Here is a 17,896-nt window from a genome sequence, read left to right as displayed (position 1 = left end):
CTCCTTTTCTTTCTGAAGACTGAAGCCAGACAAGCAATCTTACTACAGAGTTAAATCCCAAATTCATGCATTTAAAAAAATATTACCAACTTCTCAATAGGGATCACGCCATTTTATACTTGAACCCCAAATATATGATAGTGCTCTTTACTTCTAGTCTCAACAACTGAGTGGATATACTTTTGAATTTTTGCCAACCTTATAGGTGCAAAATATATCTCAGTGTTGTGTAATTTGTATTTCTCTCATGTTATGAAGATCTTTTTAAAATTTGTTTGAAAGCTTATTAGCACTTCTTTTAAAATTTTTATTTATTTATTTTTTAAAAGGTTATACTCTCATATCTTCTGTCCCCTGATGATTCTCCTCCATGGGGTTATTGGTATTCACTGTGGGGTCCTTAGAGGCCTCAGTCAGTCTCTGTGAAAGGGAGGACAGTACCTCAGGCTAATTCTATGCACCCTTGTGCTCTTATAGGCTTTCTACCCCTTCTTCCATAGTGTTCCCTGAGCCTTGGTGTGTATGTTAGAAATCTAATTTAGCACTGCATTCTTTGCAGCCTCTAGATCTCCTTTTGATGAGATTTGGGTAACTACAGTGTCCATTGTCATCTCTTTACAACTGCCTTTCAGGCTGGTAGTGGAGCAGTACTCATGAAGCTGCTTCCTCTGCAATGACTCCTGGCCCTGGAAGATGTGGTGGAGGTGACCTGTCTCATGGTAGGCAGTTGGCTGTCTTTTTTTTGTTGTATTGATGTATCCTGCGTCCACCCAGTATTCTATGCCATCTGTAAGATAAAACAGACTTTTCTAGCCAAAAATGAGAGTGGCTTGGATTAAAGAAAATAAGCATAGTTATTTGAGAGATTTAATGATGTGTATGTCAACTCTTCTTAGCCAAGGAGCAGTGGAGGTACTCTCTGGAGTCTATCGGCTTCTTATCCATGGCAGTTTAACTTAGTTCCTACTACCAGATATGTAAGTTCTCCCACTCTGAGTGGGTCTCATGTCCAGGCTGAGAACAGTTGGTTACCCATGTAGGCTCTGTGCCATTATTGCACAGTTGTGTACTTCTTGCCTGGCTGGTTGATTTCATCACTTGTAGGATATCGTACTATTCATGCTATTGACAACAATTATCCCCAAGCAGCTCCCTTAGCACTTTTCAGTATTATAAAGGCTGGCCAGGAGGGAACTTGTTTCCCTCTCAGTTCTAGCATGGTCTCTTAATGTTCTGTGTTGACAAACTGTAATGTCTTCAGCTATAGGATCTTACCTTTTAAAAAAAATTATTGTATTTATTTATTTATTTGAGAGAGGGAAAAAATGGGCACACCAGGGCCTCTAGCCACTGCAAACAAACTCCAAATGCATGTGCCACCTTGTGTATCTGGCTTACATGGGTCCTGGAGAATTGAACTGGGATCCTTTGGCTTTTCAGGCAGACACCTTAACCACTAAGACATCTCTCTAGCTCCAGGTTCTTACCTTTTAGCTTTAGCAGGTAACAAGTGCTTTGGCCATAGCCTGCATTATTTTGGGGACCCCATATGTCTCCCTGACAACTTCCCATTGAAGAAGGCAACTGAATTCTGGTTCTGAAATTTATTAGCCAAAGCCCATAGAAGGCTAAGATTTCTCTACCTTCTAAGGGCTTCTGCCCAGGTCTCCTCTCTACCTTACTAAGGGTTATTTCTTATAGAATGCTATCTAGGAGGAATGTTTCTATGGTACTGATTCATATTGTTATTAGTTTTGTGTTATTTACCCTTTCCCACCTCCCTCTCTAAAGACCCTTCTACCTTCTGTATTATTTCTTTCCTTTTTTTCTTTATGCTTCTGTCCCTTTACTTACTTGTTGAGTAGCTTCTACTCCTCTTTCTCCCTATTTTCCTAGTGTCATTCTAGTTCTATGTCAATACTCTTGATGCTTGATACCACTTACACTCATGTCAAGCCATTCCAGGTTAGGACCAAATATGAGGAAGAAAGTACATTTGTCTTTCTGAGTCTGTGTGACCTTGCTTAGTATGATTTATTTTTTCTAAATCCATCCATTTTCCTGAAAGTTTCATTCTTTTGTTTTTCCTTACTGCTCAGTAGAATTCCATTGTGTATGTGTGCCACATGTTCATGACCCATTTGTCTGATAATGGGTATCTGGGTTGATTCCAGTTCCTTGCTATTATGAATAGAGAGGGGTGAATATAGAGCATGTGTGTCTGTAGTATATACTAGAGTCTTTAGGGTATATGCTGCACATTGTAGACAGCTTCATATTTCTGGAATAAACATCTAAACCAGACGCAGTTTATAGGATGAAGAGGTTTATTTCAATATTACAAATCCAGGGAGAAGTTCAATCAGTGGCAGAAGAAGCTGCATCCATGCATTCCAAGCAGAGAGAAACTACCCCAGTCAGCAAACACTTAAATTTACAAGCATAAAACCTGCAGCAGCAGGAGCTCAGAGCTCAAACTGCTCTGCATAGCTTTGGGCTGGAAATCAGATCCACCCTTAAGTATACCTTAGGTCTGAACCCCAGGATCTTCCTCCAGTGCCACTTTTGCCTGCCAGGTGGCTAGAGATCCATGTTGCAAGTTTTATTAAAACACCTTTGCATATGAGTCTATGGGGGACATACATTCAAACTACCACATTCTACCCCTGTTCCTCAGTAACTTATGACCATCTCACATTGTAAATTGTATTTAGCCTAACTTCAAAGATACCTACAGTCTTTGTAAACTTTAAGATTATTCCAAAGTCCCAAGTCTCATTTTAGATTCAAGATGGCCTCTTAACTGTGAGTTGTGTAAAAAGAACAAAACAAGTTACATACTTTCAATATATTATGACACAAAGTAAACATTTCCATTGCTATAAGGCATAACAAGGAGGGACTGGACCAATGCAAAATCAGTAACCATCAAGTAAACATCAAATTTCTATAGTTCAAGTCCAACACCCATAACCAGTGACAATAGTCTCTGGATTTTCAAATTCTGCCACTCCAGTTGGGCTGTCAGGGAAAACTTCTATCCCAAACCAGCAGTGCTCTATGGTAGCCCTTGCACAGTCTTGGCATATGCAAAATATTTTTGAGTCTCTATTACAAACTATGGTCCATCTTATAATGGCTCTTTGGTCTCTTTATCAAGGACATCACACCTTGCCTCACTTACTATGTCTTAGCAGCAGCTTCTGAAACCATGTGCACTTCATGACCCACTTCCACACATTTTTTCATGCTTCTGAAATCAATAGCAGGTGTGTACCAATACAAACTTATTGTTAATTCACAGACAAAATATATCATGACCCTGAATCCTTTCAAAAGAGATTACATTTCTACCATTTAGTCTTTCTTAGGTGGAATAACCTCCAACATCTTCCCATTGTTTCAATGTAAGTAGCTAACAGTAGCAGATTCAGTAAACTGAAACCTGTCTCTGCCATTAATTTTAAACTTGTTTGAATTTTTCCAATTTTAAATCTTTTATCTCTCAGTTCCGTATCTTTCATCAAGCACATCAGTTTATTGTTTTCAAATTTAACCTTAATCAAACTCTCTAGGCATGGGCAGCAGAATGCAGCCATCCCTTATACCAGTAACCTAGTTCCAATAAAGTTCTCTGATGTCTTTTCTTTCCTTTTGAAAGTTCATTAGCAAAACCTCCAAATATAATTCTCTCTTCAAACTTATGAGATATTTTGCCAGAGTTTCAGGCTCTTGGCAAAATAGCTCATAAATTTTGGCTTACTGCTCTTTATTGCTTCTGCAGTCCAAAGTACCAAGTCTATACACATTCCTCCTCCATCATACAAAAGTTCCAAAAGACCAAAATCCACATGGTCAGATTCATCTTATCCCATTCTGGTACCAAATTTCTGTTATAGACAGCTACACATTACTGGGATGGACATCCAAATAAGGCACAGTTTATATGAAAAAGTGGTTTATTTCAAGATCCAGGGGATTGTGCCATCAGTGGTAGAACAAGTACCTTTCATTCATAAAAGCAAAGAGAAACTATCACCAGCCACCAAACACCTAAATCTATAAGCATAAAACTGGCAGCAGCAGAAACACAGAGCTCAAACTGCTTTGCATACCTGTACACTGGAAATCTGATCCACATCCAAGCTTACCTTAGGGTAGGACCCCAGGGTTGGCCTCCAGTGACACTTCCTCCAGCCAGGAGGCTAGAGATTTATGGCACAAGCTTTACTAAGATACCTGAGTCTATGGAGGACATACATTCAACCTACCACCATGCCTAGAAGGGGTATAGCTGGATCTAGTGGGGGAGATATATTTTAAGCTTTTGAGGAGTTTTTATGCTAATTTCCATAGAGGCTATACAAGTTTGCACTCTCACCAGCAGCAGTGGATGTGGGTTCCTTTTTTCTCACATCCCCATCAGCATTTGCTGTCATTTGATTAAAAAAAAATTATTGACAACTTCCATAATTATAAACAATATCCCATGGTAATTCCCTCCTTCCCTCCACTTTCCTCTTTGTAACTCCACTCTTCATCATATGCCCAAATTTATCCTTATACATGTGGCCATTTAGTTTTTCCAATATCATTTGTTGAAGATACTGTATTTTTTCCAGGGAGTGTTTCTGGGCCCTGTCTCAAAGACCATGTAGCTGTAATTATTAGACTTTATACATGGATCTTCTATTCTATTCCATTGATCTATGTACCTGTTTTGTGCCAGAACCTTATTAACATTCCTTATTCATTTATTTTCCTGCTTTTTTATTAGGCTTCTGGTCATTTCCTCCTTTAGTTCCTGTGAATCTATTTATGCACATGCAACTTTATTTTATATTTATGAAGTCAAACTCATCACTGTTTATTTTACAATTTCTAGATTTTAAGACATAATTAGAAAACCTTTATTACTCCTAGGTTTTAAGGGACTCAGTCTTATTTTTTCCCAGTACTTAAGTGGTTTAAAATTTTCTATTTGGTCCTATGTACCATTCAGAATTCATTCTGTCCATTATGTAGTGTATCTATTTTTTTTTAAATTCCAAATGGTTAGCCAATTTTTTAAACATCATTTTCTAAAAAAGAATTTTCTCTTATTATATAGGATATGTTTATGTTATATTAACTTTTGACATATATAAGTTTAGTTTTATAATTTGTAGTCTATTCCATTGGAGAACTTTTTTTTTTTTGTTTGCTATTTTGAGACCGGGTCTTGCTTTAGGCTAGGTTGACCTAGAGTTCACTATGTAGTCTCAGGCTGACCTTGAGCAATCCTACCTATGCCTCCTGGGGGCTGGGATTAAAGCACAACCACTCCCAGCTCCATTGGAGTATTTTTATACTACTCTATAATATAGACTAAAATTTTAAGATTTGATGAGGCTAAGCACCATTCTTAGCCTATTCTCATTTTTCTTTTGCTATGTTTTATGTCTAGTTTTACTTGTTATTTTGTATATATAAACTTTCAGATCAATATATCTGTAAGAACTTGATATTTTTGTAATTGTTCTTTAGATTGTAATTAAACTGTAATCTCATGGTCTGACATATATTAGCTAGAGCTTAATTTATTTTCAATTTGGCAGATTCCTATTGCCTTGTAATTACTTATAATTATTTACTAAAGCAATTGATTCACGTGATTTATGTATCAATTTTCTATCTAATTACCTTGCTGAATTATCTTATAGATATCTGCTGATTTTCTTGTGTTTCCTTCCAGTATCATCAGTTTGGGACCAAATCTTCAATAAATGAACCTTTGGAGGACATTCTTTTGTATGTGTATGTGTATGTATGGGTGGCATGTTTATATGTGTGTATAATTAATCACATGTGTGTATGTGCATATGGTATAAGACTATAGCATCTATATTAGTCAGCTTTATTTTCTATGACAAAACATCAGAGGCAGTCAACTTAATAAGAGGAAAGATTTATTTTGGCTCATTGCTTAAATCTATGTTTACTTGGCCATGATGAAGCAGAGATGAAGTAGTGATGGCAGAGAGTTTAGTACAGCAAATCTGCTCATCTTATGGCAGCCAGAAAGCAAATAGAGAGAGGAAGGGGCTAGGGTTCTAATATGCTCTTCAGGAATATGCTTCCAATGACATGACTTCCATCTACTAGGCCCTATCTCCTTAGGTTTCTACCACCTTCTAGTATCATCAGCTTGGAACCAAACCTTCAATATATGAACATTTGGAGGACATTCTTTTGCATGTGTATGTATGAGTGGCATGTTTACATGTGTGTATAATTAATCATGTATGTTTGTATGCACATGGGGAAGCCATATGTTGATGCCAGGTATCTTCTTTTTTGACCTCTCTCTACCTTATTTACTGAGGCAGATTCTCATACTTAACTCCAGAGCTCATCCATTCAGCTACCTAAGCTAGCCAGTTTCCTTTGGGGATCTTTTGTCTTTGCCTCCTGAGCTCTTGGATTACAGGCTGATAGCCATGCCTCCCAGCACTTAAGTGCATGCTAGGGATCCCAACTCAGATCTTAATGCTTGCACAGCAAGCTCTTTTACCCTCCAACCCATCTCTCTAGTAGGATATTTAAGATGCAAATCATAATATCATTTGAAAACAATTTTCCTCTTTGTTTTTGATTTTTCTTTCTTTCTTTTTTTTTTTTACTTGAGTTGCTATAGTGTATACAGTTAGTAGAACTATGTTCTTGACTGTGGTTAAACTTTTTTTCATCATATCCTCCTGTGTCTCACTAGGTCCAAACAGTAGCTTTGCTCACCCATCTTAGTCTTCATCCCTAATAAAAAAAAAAAAAAGTGTTCCTTTAGTACAGACAACAAGGCCTTATTTCCCCTTATGACTAGCAATTTTGAAGGGAGAAAAATTTTCTTGCATTCAATTTCATCTCTTCATCAGGCAGGTAATATTCAGTTCCTAGTGTTAATTTTTGAGTAGAAGAGGATAAAGGAATAAATTGTAAGGGTGAAAACTTTCCCATGTTTTGCAACTACTATTAAAATACCACTCAATTTCTATAATCTAGTAAGCTAACATATATTTTTATGGGCAATTATAATATGATTAATAAGGCAGAGTTGCTATCTCTTGTGGCTCTTGGCTAAGCTTTTATCACTGTCTTATGTTCTGTTCCAAGCTGTGTGCCAGCTGGCTATGTGCCTTTAATCTCTGAAGAAGTGGCCATGCTGTACCATTGGTGTGAACTTCTTTAGGATATAGAGGATTGATAAGATACAAAGCTGCAGGACAAATCTTACAAAGCCTGCAAGTTAAGAAGATGAGAACTAAAGTTGGAAAATTCAAAATTTATGATCAAAACTCAATTTTCTTAAACGTTTAAACTTGAGCTTGTTGTACATACTGTAACATCTTTATTTTTTTATCAATTTTTCTGAAAAAATGTTTTCCTTAGAAGTACCTCCTTAGTGTACGAGGTGATATATGAATAGAAATGGGGGAGGAGGGACCGGAGAAAGTAGTAGGGGTAGGGAGGCCAAAGAACAATGATATATTTATGAAAATGACATAATGAACCCTATTAATTTTTACACTAAAGAAATTCATGTTGAATGTGGTGGTGCATGTCTTTAATCCTAGCACCTAGAAAGTAGAGGTAGAAGGATTGCTGTGAGTTCAAGGCCAGGCTGGGACTGCAAAGTGAGTTTCAGGTCAGCCTGGGTTAGAGTGAAACCCTGCCTCAACCCACCCCCTCCTGACAAAAAATTCATAAAAGAGGAAAAAACTGAAGAACTCAAGATAGTATACTTTTTTGTGGTATTGGAGACTGTACACAGGACCTTGTGCATGCTAGGCAAGTGCTATACTGAGCTATTCCCCTTGCTCAAAATGTCACTTGGGTAATATAAAAAAAAAAAAAAACCAAAACAAGCATCTATATCAGAAATGACAAATAGATTTAATTTCATAGCAACTTCAATGGCCTGTTTTCTTGTAAGACTATATAAGAATGATTCTGAGGTTGTATCTGGATTTGGAGGGAAGTGTTACAATGTTTGTCATGAGCAAGAATGGAAAATAATGACATAGATGCTTGTCTGAAATATCTCACCATTACTTAAGAACTCTCCATACATGCAAGGGGACTTGTAAATATATTGGCTATATTGTAGAAAGTAGGCTTTTATGTTTAAAACTAACTATTATCATTAACAAAATTATTATATCTCATATATATATATATTTTTAAATGTTTTATTTATTTATTTGATAACGACAGAGAGAGAGAGATTGAGAGAGAGAGAGAGAGAGAGGGAGGGAGAGAGAGAATGGGTGCATAAGGGCCTCCAGCCACTACAAACAAACTCCAGATGCATGCACAACTTTGTGCATCTGGCTTAAGTGGGTACTGGGGAATTGAGCCTCAAACTGGGATCATTAGGCTTCACAGGCAAGCGATTAACTACTAAACCATCTTTCCAGCCTTATCTCATATATTTTATTTATTTACTTATTTATTTATTTATTTATTTATTTATTTATTTATTTATTTATTTATTTATTTGACAGAGAAAGAGGGAGAGATAGTGAGAGAATGGGTGTGCCAGGGCCTCCAGCCACTGCAAACAAACTCCAGATGTCTGTGCCCCCTTGTGCATCTGGCTAATGTGGATTTTAGGGAACCTGGGTCCTTTGGCTTTGCAGGTAAATACCTTAACTACTAAGCCATCTCTTCAGCCTTCAGTCTGAATTTTTAAAAGGCATTTTTCTATGCTTTAAACATAAAAATTGCTAAGCAGTTATGAATCAATCCCTCAGATCCACAGCTTGTATTTTTCCTAAAATTTAATTCATTTGTCATAGGTGAGCTCACAATAACCAAGACCATAAAGCACATTTGCTAATTTTCACTGAAAACCTTAACTGTAAGAGCAACTGAAAAACTCCAGTCAGCTTTATTTTATTAGCTCATGATATTGGTAGTCAAGTTACTTGTAAACCAAAGCTTAATGTAAATGTCAAATTATTAACTTATAATAAGAAACATAACAACCATTAGAACTTGGATACTCACATCTATGTGATTTGTTTATGTTTTCCTTGTACGTATATCTGCACAGGAAGTAAAGTTATACTATGCTTTGCAGAGAGTTAATTAGGGCAAGGATATATTAGATTATTGAGTCTAGGAATGTCTTTTCAGTGGGTTTCATTTTTTCAGATTTTTCTTTGTATAAGAGCTTGGATAAGCACTGCCAAATGCAGCTTTCTGAAACACCTTTTCCTATTTGCATTTGATTGGCCAGTTTCCTTTTTTGATTGACACATTTAATAATGCATAGTAATATAATTAATTAAATAGCAGTCATTCTTTCAGTCCTGGCTTTCCTTTGTCTTTTAAGGTGACTTTGTATCTTTCTTCTGGGCCACTAGGCATTCAGAGCTCTATATTCACAGGGAAATCTGTAACTTCCAGGATGATATGGGAAGTCTCAGTATTCATTAAGTATTTACACCACATCTTATTTAAGAATTATGTTTAGGCATATTTTCTTAGTGAGTAATCTGGGAACTGTTTATCTCAATTGTCTAAAATATAGATAGTACAGACTGAGACAGTTATCTCAATTCTTTAAAATATAGATAGTACAGACTGAGAGAGAGATGGAAAAGGCTGTGAGTTGTATACAACACAAAGAAAGTTTTTAGTGGATGTTAATATTCCACAAAATATTTCAGACGTACAGTGACTTTCGCACATTTTTTTTTTCCTGCATGCTCTAGCCTTAGCCCTCAGACCTCCCATGTAGACAGCACATATGTTCCATGGGGCTGAGCTGTTAAATTTAGTGTCTAATGATGTGTGCTATTAGTCTGTGGTAATGGTTTTAAGGAATCTGAATGGGGATTGGGATGATATCCAAACAGGACTTCAAAGCTTGCTAAAAATGCACTTTTGTTTCCTTTACCATTGTATTTGAGACTATGTATCTATAAACTTTTTTCCTATACATTTCTACATATACCAAATTCTATTCTGTTCAACTCTGGAAAAAAATGACCCTATTAGTATGATTTCATAATAAATCCATAACACTTGGTTTTTATGGAAATTTTTACTTGAGGTATTTAAACATTTCATAGATAAAGACAGTGCTTTGTTTATTTAGAATTAGGATGAGTGGACAGGGGAAAATGGTAAGTTTTCAGTTTTCTTTAATTTTGTGGTTTATATATATATTATGGGATGCATCATAGACACTATTTAGTATGACTGGTTAAGATGACAACATTTCCAAAAGGAAAAAATGTTGTACTGTTTGAAACTGCTATAACTAGAATAAATTCACAAACTATGGTTTTGGGAACTTTCGTATTCTATGTAGAACTAGTGAGATTTACAATTTATATCTTTACTAGGATAATATCTTACAGTGAATTAAAAGTATAGAACAAATCCTTCAAAAGTACTATTTTAAGAATGACCTTTTTCTGAGTTTAGGGGTAGAAGGTGACTCGGTAGATTGTATTACACTGGGTCATAGTTGTTATGCATCTCAAGACCCTCTGCACTGTCTAGGAGGAGCTGAGTAAAAAGAGACCATAGTGTTTATTTCCTGTGGGTTAAAGGTCAGGAAATCTTTCAGGGACAGTCAAAAAGCTTCAACTAGGGCAGATTAGAAAAGGAAATGGGACTGGTAGACAGAGTAAGATAAGGGGAAGTGGATGGAGGAGGTGGTAGTACTTATGAATTTGTTTTTGGTGTTTTGCAAGCAAGTGCCTTTAAGCTCTCCCCAAACTCTGTTTTTAGTGTTTTGAAGCAGTGTCTCACTGTAGTTCAGGCTAACCTGGAACTAAGTTGGGCTCAAATTCAAGGCGATTCTCCTACCTCAGCCTTCAGGTGAGGAAGTGCATTCTGCAATTGATTCTAATTCTTTGGGGGATGATTTTAACAATGGGAAGAGCTTGTGTGTCAACCCAGAGTTGGGCCCTTAGAACTGCAATATTTGGCACTTGGGCTCTGCTTACCTTCAACTGAACATATCTAGTAGACATATTTTAACTCACAGAAAAGAGGACTCAAGTTCCAATTCTATGTTCTATTCCTGTCCTTAGGGATGAGTTTTTTCAATCACAGGAAATATTTTCCCAGTTTAGGCAACATTTTGCTGCCTTGAAATTTTTTCACTTCAGATATTCCTTTTACATTCTTTTTCCTTTAAAATGATATTGAAATGGACTTTTCATGTTGACAATTAAGTAATGAGGTTAGGTATAAGGGAATCTTTTATTTTTAAATCCTTTTAATTAATTAATTTAAGAGAGAAAGAGAAGGGGGGGAAGAGAGAGAGGGAGAGAGGGAGAGAGAGAATGGGAGCACTAGGGCCTTTAGTCGTGGCAAACAAACTCTTGACATGTTTGTCACCTTGTGCATCTGGCTTATGTGGGTCCTGGAGAATCAAGCCTGGGTCCTTTGGCTTTGCAGGCAAGCACCTTAACTGCTAAGCCATCTCTCCAGCCCTATATATTTATTTTTTTAAAAATATTTTATTTATTTACAAACAGACAGAGATAGAGCTAAGACACACACATACACACACACACACACACAGGATAGGCGTGCCAGGGTCTTGAGCCACTATAAGCGAACTCCAGATGCATACACCACTGTGCATCTGGCTTTATGTGGGTACCAGGGAATCAAAACTGGGCGGTTAGGCTTTCCATCTCAAACTTTTATTTTAAAGCATGAGACTACTAGGGGCTAGACTCTGCTCAAGTAGGGCCTGTTAACATGTAAAAAGCTCTGCTACTCAAATTTATCTCCTTTGCAAAAACTTTATCATACTCTTCCCTTCTCTTGCAGCTGTTGAAGAGGACCAAAAAACTATAAGGGAAAAAGAGAAAGCATTAGAAAGAGAGCATTAGTTATTCTTGCTTTTCTTGGGTGAAATAGTAGGACATTTTTGCACCTTTAAGACAAATGTAAGAAGCTTGCTTGTAAAGATGTTTGAAACCTCATGGTTTGACATATCCTTATACTTGGTGAATTGCCTGTTGTCCATTTTTTTTTTAAATATGAAATTGTCAATTACAATTTGTCTTTGTTGATTCCTATCTTCCATCCTGTCTAGTCCTTTCTCTCCCCCAAACCTCTTTCCCCTGTATTTTTCCTTCCTTGCTTAAATGCCACATGTATCAATCATTTAACTGTCTACCCTCCTTCTTCCAGCTTACCTATTTGTGTTCTATATTTCTGTGTTTATAGGTTTTATCCACATTTGCCTGCTATATATGCATATTTATAGATATTATAAGCTAAGACCATATATCAGAGAGAACATGGGGTTTTGGCCTTTCTTTATGTGAGTCACTTCACTTGATATGATTATTTCCAGATCCACCCATTTTTCTTCACATTTCACAATTTCATTTTTTCTTATTGTGTATATGTACCACATTTTCTATATCCATTCATCTGTTGCTGGGCATCTAGGTCATTTCCAGTTCTTATCTGTTGTAAATGCAGCTGCAATAAACATGGATGTGCAAATATCTCTGCAGTGGAGTATGTAGTCCTTAGGGTATATGCTGACAGTTGAACAGGCAGGTGGCTAGCTGGAGTGTGCACAATGGAATGAGGGATAATGTGGAGAAGCCTGCATCCCAACAGATTTAGAAAGAATTATGTAGGCTTCTAAAGAGTCAAGTGGGAACATACCTGTATTTTAGTTATTTTGACAGAAGCCTATTCAGGAAAGCTTGCTACCAGGCAAGTATATCTTGGCAGAAAGAAGATGCCAAGGCATTTCTTGGATTTTTACTGAAGGTGCATTGGATGAAGAAAAGCTGGAGATAGGTCAGCTGTCTCATAGCTTCCTTAGTGAAAGATCCTATATTTTTTTCTATTTGTTTGTTTCTTTCTTTCTTTTTTTTTTTTTTCCAGGTAGGACTTCACTCTAGCCCAGGCTGACCTGGAATTCACTATGTGGTCTCAGGATGGACTCGAACTCACAGCCAACCTTCTACCTCAGCCTGGGATTAAAGGCGTATGCCACTATGCCTGGCTCAGATCCTGCATTTTTGGATGCTTACCATGCAGAGTTCATCAATATCCAGATGTGGCATAACAACTGGGATCAGATTAGAAATAGCTACAGTTCCTTTCCACTCTTTACTTTGCACATTAAGCCAGACTTGGAGAAAGGGCCAATAAATGGGCCTGGGGAAAAAGAGTGAATAATCAAATCTCTTTGTTAAGTTAGTTTTTTTTTTTTTTTTTTTTTTAAAGGCTGAAGTCTGGACAACACTGTAGGGAAGAGGATGAAATAAGCACTTAGGTTAGAAATTTTAAGCTAGACTGGGCACTCTTTTATACCTTAAAAATGTTCCAGCAATGCCTTCAGTCTTTCTAATGTCAATAAGGGATGAAAAAGAAACAACAGCAGTAGTGCAGTTGGAGGCAGGGATGACAGAAATATGTAACTCTGGAATGACTATATCCTATCTACTTCAAACTCTTGCATGCCAGAGCTACCCAGCTCTTTGGATTCCATAAAAAACATTGTTCTGTAAACACCAATTCCTGTCACTATAAATATGTGTGTGTTGTCTATTTCTGAACCTGTCCTAACTTCACTGGTTTCAGAGTGGTGGCTGAAGGAAGGAATAAAAACATGGGAGAGGGAGGGCATTACCATGGGATATTGTTTATAATCATGGAAGTTGTTAATAAAAAAAAAAAAAAGAGTAATAGTCTTCTAGGTTCTGTTCAATTATATGGTATGGCCATCTTGTACCCAGCAGTAATACCTCTCTGACACTGTCAGTGTGCTGAAATGGAATGGACCCCTGCACTCTTTCATAAAAATGTGAGGAAATATCTGTTTATACAAAGACTGAGAGCTCTTACTGCCTTAGGTAGGGATAGACTGCTCCACTGGGTGCTTAACCAAGCAAACATTGTATTCTGGGGATATGTATTTTCTCTCTAAAGTTACAATTAAGAGATATATTCTGTTTATATTTCACATTTTAAAAATTTCCTATGTAATTTATATGTTCTTTACAATTATTATTACTACTACTTAATATTCTAAATCACAAAATTTGGACACTGAAGTATTTCTTTCTAGTAATGTTATCATAATCTTTGTGGTTTTTGAATTTTATTTAAAGGTGTGGATTTTTTGTGGATTATTTCAAGAAAAGAATTTACTGGGTATAAAGTATTTAAGCATTTTAAGAATCTTGAACTATATCTATAGTATATATCTTTTTTTTAATTTTTAATTTTTATTTATTTATTTGAGAGTGACAGACACAGAGAGAAAGACAGATAGAGGGAGAGAGAGAGAGAGAGAATGGGCGCGCCAGGGCTTCCAGCCTCTGCAAACGAACTCCAGACGCGTGCGCCCCCTTGTGCATCTGGCTAACGTGGGACCTGGGGAACCGAGCCTCGAACCGGGGTCCTTAGGCTTCACAGGCAAGCGCTTAACCACTAAGCCATCTCTCCAGCCCAGTATATATCTTTGAAATAGCTTTCAGTAGTTATTTGCTGCTACCTCCAAACTTTTAATGATTTCTATCATTCAATTATGTATGAGTTAAAACATATTTTCACTCCATTATAGATCCAAATAGTCCTCCTTTATTTTTTATTTATTTTTGTTTGTTTATTTTTATTTATTTGAGAGTAACAGAGAGAAGGAGGGAGAGAGAGAGAGATTGAGAGAGAGAGAGAGGGGGAGAGAATGGGTGCCCCAGGGCTTCCAGCCACTGCAAATGAACTCCAGACGCATGCGCCCCCTTGTGCATCTGGCTAACGTGGGTCCTGGGGAATCAAGCCTTGAACTGGGGTCCTTAGGCTTCACAGGCAAGTGCTTAACCGCTAAGCCATCTCTCCAGCCCAATATTCCTCTTTTAAAAGGGTTTTATTTATTTAAGAGAGGAAGAGAGGAAAGAGAGAGAGAGAGAGGGAGAGAGAGCGCATGCGAGAGCGAGCATGGGCATGTCAGAGCCTCCATCCACTGCAAACGGAACTCTAGACACATGCACCACCTTGTGCATGTGGCTTTACATGGGTACTGGGGAATCAAACTTGCATTCTTAGGGCTTCATAGGCAAGTGCCCCAACTGCTAAGCCATCTTTCCAGACCCCTCCAATTCCCAATTCCTTTAGTCATTATACTTAATAATTACTTAGATGAACTCCTCTTCAGACTAATGCTCTGTTGGTTGCTGGTTGTCTCCATAGTATACTGCCTCATCATCTTGGCATATAACATTCCATCTACATAGAATGCTTTACTTTTAAGGTTAAGGAAATTCCATTCTCCTATAATAGGTATGCAAAAATTTTACTATTTTAAATTTTGAGTATATTTCATGTGAATTACTTACAAGTACCCTCAAAGAGTGGAGTGTGTCATGCTGCTGTCTGAAATTTATGTGTGTTTAGGAAATGAAAGTTGTAGCTGTCAGCATCAAGGGAAAAAAACCTTACTTTAACTTAAATTCTTGTTTCCAGGGTAGAGGCAAGTCTGCCTTACTTTCCATCTCAAATGTTCAAGCCTGTATAAACCTCCCTGGCAATGCTATTTTGTACAGTTTCAACTCAGTTTGAAACAATGAAAGTAGCATATCTGATAACAAGCAGTTGATCCCCAGACATGTTTATTGATGGCACTATCAAGGAAAACAGCATACTGACATACAATACAAAGAAACTTGGCAGACTTTATAGTGGCAATTCAGTTTTGGCATTTATATTGGTAAAAACAGATTACAAGGCTTAGTGTAGCTCAAACCTTATTTAAGCTTGCAAAATGTCTGATTTGATCAGTTGGCATTCTAGGGAGCAACACCTCTATCTCTAGGAATTCCTCTTACGTTGATGTTGTGCCTGCAATTTGCTTTGAGTGTGTTATATAATCTAATCTCCCTCCCCACTGTCCTCATTCAAAAGATACTACTGAGTCATCATGCCCCCTGTCAGTACAGTTTAAAAAAATTTTAAATGAACAGTGACACTTAGCGGCTAGAAATATTCATTACAGTTCTTTTCTGTACACATCTCTATTAACGTCCCATGATAATAAAGAAAATGATACAAAAATTTAGTCTTCTTGGCAAAGTCATACATAGTATTTGAAATGTTGTTGGTTTTGCAGCAGCTGTCATTCCATGCCAATCCACAATCCATTTAGTTAAAAAGCAAACAGGTGGCTCACACATATTGTTTTTACAACATAAATTTTAAATTTTTCTTCTATCTTACTGAAATAAGTGGAACACTCTCACTGTTGATTTCAACTTACCAAAAGTATATATAACAATACAGTGAAGATATTAAGAGTACAGTTCGGGCTGGAAGGATGGCTTAGCGGTTAAGGCACTTGCCTGCGAAACCTAAGGACCCAGGTTTGATTCCTCAGGACCTATGTAAGCCAGATGCACAAGGTAGCACATGCATATGGAGTTCGTTTGCAGTGGTTAGAGGCCCTAGTGCACCCATTCTTTCTCTTTCTCAAATAAATAAATCAATAATAAAAAGAAGAAAGTTCTTTTCTTTCTTCTAAGCAGGTACCTATTGACCTGAATACAAATAAATACTTAAAGATACAAAAAGTAAAATACACTTAAACCTGTGAAACTGAAAAAGAAAGGTAAGATTCATGATTAATGTGTCCTCAGTTAACCCCTTTGTTTTGGCTTGGTGCTAACAAGAAGTTAACTTATAGTAAGGTTTTAAAATGTTTACTTTTAATGAAGAATTTATTCCTTTAGATTAAAATTTCCCTCAAGTTTATTACATTTATACATTTGTTTTTGACATTTAGGGAAGGTTTTTGGAAAATAATTAATGTTTTATTTTCTTGTAAAATGAAAGCATGCTATCTTGTCTAGAGTTAATTTTTAAAAAATCTTTTGAGGTACCTGTGATCGGAAAGCAATTGAGAACATTGCCTTCTGCCAGTTTCACATGCAATAGAAAGTGGAAAGTACCTTATTAGTGGGTGTGACCAAATATGGTAAGGCAGTAATGGAAGTAAGTGTAAACCATGTTGCTTGATTTTCATATTGCGTTTTTCAAAGTACTAAAACAAATGCAATGAAAAAAATTATGACAGAAGTTAAGGAGTGGGAAGAGGGAGGAGGTGATATAGTTGTACAAGTGTGGCAGTCTCTTTCTCTGTCTCTCTTTTTCAGTATTGGAGACTAAAGTTAGGGCCGCATGTTTGCTAGGCATGTGCATGATTACTGACCTATATTCTCAGCTCCTTTCCCTTTTATTGAGACAAGGTCACTCTATGTAACCCAGGCTGGCCTTGAACTTACAATCTTCCTGTCTCAGCCTAATGAGAATGGGATTTACAGGCATAAAACACCAAGGTTGGTTTAGGAGTTTCTGTTAAGTAAATCTAGTGCATCAGGAGTTGGCTTTAGAAAACAGATTAGAGCATGATAATGAGATTTTCAAACCATTTTTTAAAGAGTCTCCCCTTTGAATGAACTAAGTAATCAGTTAATTTGATTGTGCATTCACTGGCCATTTTGAACTCTTTTTTTTTCTCTTCTTCACCCCTTATGTTTGTGTTCTCTCTCCCTATGCAACAAGCAATGGTACCTTGTGGGGTTTGAATACAAAATGACCCCAGAGGCTCATGTGTTTGAATACTACTTTAATCCTAGTTGGTGGTGCTATTCTGGAAGGAGCTAGAGAAAGTGTGACACTGTTGGGTAGACCCTGAGGTGTTGTAGTCCAGCCCCACTTGCTCTCTCTGCTTCCTCTCTGAAGATGTGAAGAAGCCTTCCTCACCATAGTGGACTCTTCCCCTTAAAACTGGAAGCCAGAAATAAACTCTTTCCTTCCATAAGCTGCCTCTTATTGGGTATTTTGTCCGAGCAATGGGAAGGTAACT

This window comes from Jaculus jaculus, chromosome 4 (genome assembly GCF_020740685.1).
Source record: "Jaculus jaculus isolate mJacJac1 chromosome 4, mJacJac1.mat.Y.cur, whole genome shotgun sequence".
Classification (NCBI taxonomy): Eukaryota; Metazoa; Chordata; class Mammalia; order Rodentia; family Dipodidae; genus Jaculus; species Jaculus jaculus.
The sequence above is the reverse complement of the archived record's forward strand: the minus strand, read 5'-3'. Positions refer to the sequence as shown.